The sequence below is a fragment of the Euphorbia lathyris genome, chromosome 2 (genome assembly GCF_963576675.1).
Source record: "Euphorbia lathyris chromosome 2, ddEupLath1.1, whole genome shotgun sequence".
NCBI classification, from domain to species: domain Eukaryota; kingdom Viridiplantae; phylum Streptophyta; class Magnoliopsida; order Malpighiales; family Euphorbiaceae; genus Euphorbia; species Euphorbia lathyris.
In genome coordinates, this window is record NC_088911.1 from 79834101 (window position 1) to 79837974 (window position 3874).

General features: G+C 34.4%; 1 long non-coding RNA gene across 2 annotated transcripts; it reads right to left on the reverse strand.

Moving 5' to 3' along the window:
* Window positions 1–810: 810 nt before the first annotated feature.
* Window positions 811–3628, reverse strand: LOC136217092 (uncharacterized). Of its 2 annotated transcripts, none has more exons than XR_010683437.1 (7): window positions 3491–3628; window positions 2994–3238; window positions 2018–2102; window positions 1818–1891; window positions 1318–1488; window positions 1156–1220; window positions 811–893 (listed from the first exon to the last, which is right to left on the reverse strand). It is a non-coding gene; the product is annotated as an uncharacterized lncRNA (long non-coding RNA). The 2 variants fall into 2 exon arrangements; XR_010683436.1 differs by having other exon boundaries at window positions 873–898.
* Between the last annotated feature and the right edge of the window lie 246 nt (window positions 3629–3874).

Genomic DNA, 3874 nt, shown 5'->3' on the forward strand with positions numbered 1-3874 from the left:
AATGCCTATAATGGTAGGATCAACACTCGCAGAGAAAGTTATGCATGACTAAAACAAGTGTTCTATTGAAAATAAAAGCAGAAACAAAACATAAAACTTAAAAGCATGAATATCAGGGATGCACAACAGAATAAACAAAAGAGAAACAAACAACACATGAGTTTACATACCTATGAAAGAACTTTGAACGGCTGCTGCTGCAAAAAAAGGAGCCAACTACAAAACAACCTGCTACAACAACCACGTTAGCATACAACAATTAAACATCAAATTAACAAAGGAATCACAATTCCAATGTACGCATAATGTGTATATAAAATTGGAGGTTAAGGTCTGGTCAAACTTTCAAGACAGGTGACAAAATTGAAGTTTAAAACAAGCCCTGACAATTGTAACAATTGTAACTTAAGGCAGTATCAGGACACAAAATTGGAAGAGAAGATGAATGACATTTTAATTTCGATTCAAGCATATATTTCAGAATTATAGAAAAAATAACCAACCTTGAATCTTGTGAAAGTTTAGCTGGTAGATATAATTTACAGCTCAAAACCTGCAATTGCACATTTTTATAAGCGTTTCTGTTATCAAATAGCCAAGTACTATATAATGCAATACAAGAGCATCGTCGAAATCGAGTATACTTGACTCCAGCTACGAGGAGTTGTACATAAATCAACAACATGCTTTGCCACTGAAAATCAAGTCACGATTAAACAACAAAGGTGAAAAAAAGCACTATGTGAACATTTTCAATTCATCACCATGTTAGACAAAAATGAATTGAGTTTCAGACAGAGAATGCACCTTCAAATATGTTGAATTCTTCATGGATGAATCTAGAAAAACCCCAAATGCTATTGCAGCAACCAAAATCCCCAAGTTGTTGAGACCTACCCTAGTACCAGCAGCTCAATCAAAATACAGACACAAACAAACACCACTAGAACAATCAAACCAAAAAATAATCAAATTCGAAAGATGAGAACATCATCGACCATTGAAAAATCAGAAAAATTGGCCTATAGGTAATAACTATCCAAGTTGGCCTTATAAAAGGTTTGTAACATAAAGCATGATTTGATTAGTTAAGTCTCTCAAATTGAGAGAAAGAAAAGAAAAACAATGAATAAGAGATTTTTTGGAGCAGCCTACCGGCACCGTTGCAGGGATGGTGTTGTGTTGTTGTCATTCTCGCGGGTGCCTCCGTTGTTCACAACCTTGTAATGAAATTCAGTTGTTATTTTCGTCTGTAGTTTTCATGCCTATGAAATGTTTGATAAATTGTATAAATGACATGAATTTTGGAGATGCTACCTCAAGACAAGCAAACTGAATCTTCTCTGCAATCTCACAATTCATATTATTAATATAAGCAACATGCACAACGGATAAAATTGAGTGTCTTCATTCTAATACAAAATGTGAGATTGATCACGCGGATCTCCTCATGAGCATGGATGAACAGAGATATGGTGCAAAACGTTCCTGAATAATAGTCAACAAGATCACATGTAAGATGTTAATGGTCCATGTTAGAGAAATACTACTTGGCTTTGCAAATAACAAATGTGTCCAGCCGTGGTTCTAGGACTGCAGTTAATGCAAAGAGAAACTATAAACATAAAAGCTTCTACTGAAGAATGTGATTTGAACATCATATTTCACGTGATTATATATTGAATAGGACCAAATCAATATTGCTGCTCTAGCATATTTAATAGGACCAAATCAATGACAAAACTTCAATTACAGTGTGATAAACAGTAAAGAAACATCAGCATCCATAAATTTCTGCAGTGGAGAAACAAGCATACCTTAATAGAGACTAATACGAAGTAGAAAGTAATGAAGCTAAGACATTTTCCAGAACACGAGTCATTACAAAGACCTGCACACATATAGCATGGAAATTGACAAACTTTAGAATAACTAACTTATGTAATTAAAAACCTGAAAAAATAAGAGGTGAGGCTGTTAATGTGGCCAATAAGTTGGTACAGATCTAGCTACTTACGGGTTTTAAGCATGACCAGAAGATCTCGAAGTAACATGATTACAATAACATGTCTGAACCAGTAGAGGAACATGTTGTACTTGCCCTTTCATATGGGAAAAAAGAATATGTTTTAATGATGTACAATAATATGAAAAAAGAAAGAAACCCCATTTCAGATCTTATAAGGAAAAAACCTAAGAAGAATAAAATTAGAGAGTACTATGAATTAGTCGAGTATTCAAAGAGCTTCCCTTTATGGGAGAAGACAATCAGAGCAACTTCAGCATCACAAAGAACAGAGATCTCATGAGCTTTCTTCAATAAACCAACTCTTCTTTTTGAAAATGTTACTTAAGCATCACAAAGAACAAACTAAATCCAAGAAAGAACTAAAAAGGATAAATCCCTAACCTGAAAAAGAGAGAGAGAGAGAGAGAGAGAGAGTTTATAAATGGGGTTATTTTCTTTCTCCTTCTTCCTATATGTGAAGCATTTCCTAACAAGGCATGCACACGTATAGAATAGTTAATGGTGAAATAGTGGTGGTTTATATGGGATGTATGGCGGTTTTCCCCAAACCACTCTGGTCTTTGTTAGTACATCACTACAAAATTCCTACACCATACGCAGAAACACAAGTGAATGCCAAACGTTTTTCAATGATATATACTTTAGTACATCGCTGCACAATTCCTACATCGTCATGTTTTAATACCCTAATAACGAAATGCAATTAAAAAGAATCAAGATATATTATTTTAGATGCCAAATGAAGACACTTACATCAGCATTCAACTTCTCAAGCTCTTTCTCACTCTTATTCTTCTTATCAAACAACGCTTTTGAGGTTACATTGATAATTTGTTCATAAAAGTTAAATTAGAGATATAGGCAAATAGTCTAGAAACCTCAAGCATACGAACTATAACACAACTGAGAATGAAAAGGCGTGAAACAGAGAAAAAACAAAAAGGATAAATGTAGAGACCCAAACCTGAAATCTTTAGCAATCAAACTGCAAATAGCTTGCCCAAATTGCAAATTAGTGTAAACCAAAGTTTGAAATCTAAAGTAGCAACTTCTAGAGCCTCCGTAAGAGCATTTTGAAGATCAAATTGCATCAAGGATGTCGCCATTTTCGCAGTACTCTCTATGGACGTGAGGCAAAGAGCCATGAAGGTACATTTTATGTTTCATTATAACCTCTTGGAGACTACGCGCTTTTTCCGTGAACTTCACCTGTCAGTCGAAGCATTCCAAAATCAGTACATTTTATGTTTAATCATATACAAGTTTTACCGGTTTCCACTTTTGCATATAAGACTTCATATTTAGCAGACAATAGTTCAGGAAAATGTCTATAAGCAGAAACATGACTTGGCAGGAAAAAAAAGAACTAGGATAAAATTGGCCAACATAGTTCATGAAAATTTTCAAGCTGTCAAGTGTACACTTTAAGTTACCAAATAGGTTAATTTTAGAGAAACTTACAACAGAGAGCCTTCGTAACCGGCCATCTTTCACCCTTTGCCGCAAATCCTCACATTCTTCTTGCAAAATAAGACTAAACAAGTTAACTATGTATGGAATGCAACCTACGCAACGCCATACTCAACTAAAATCTACTGTAACCTTCACTATTACATGTGGATTTAGTTTAATGTTCATTGAATTAATCACTAAAAACGATCTTCCAAGGTGTTGATAAATATTTCAGCTATTAAATGGTAAAAGATTGTAAAAACGGGTAATTGCTTAGAATGAAACATCCTAAATACTTCAGCGTCAATAGCGTCTAGCTTTATCCATCATATTTTTCACCAAAAGAATTATGATAATATCAAGTTGCATTGCTAGATGGAGCATTGTGATCCC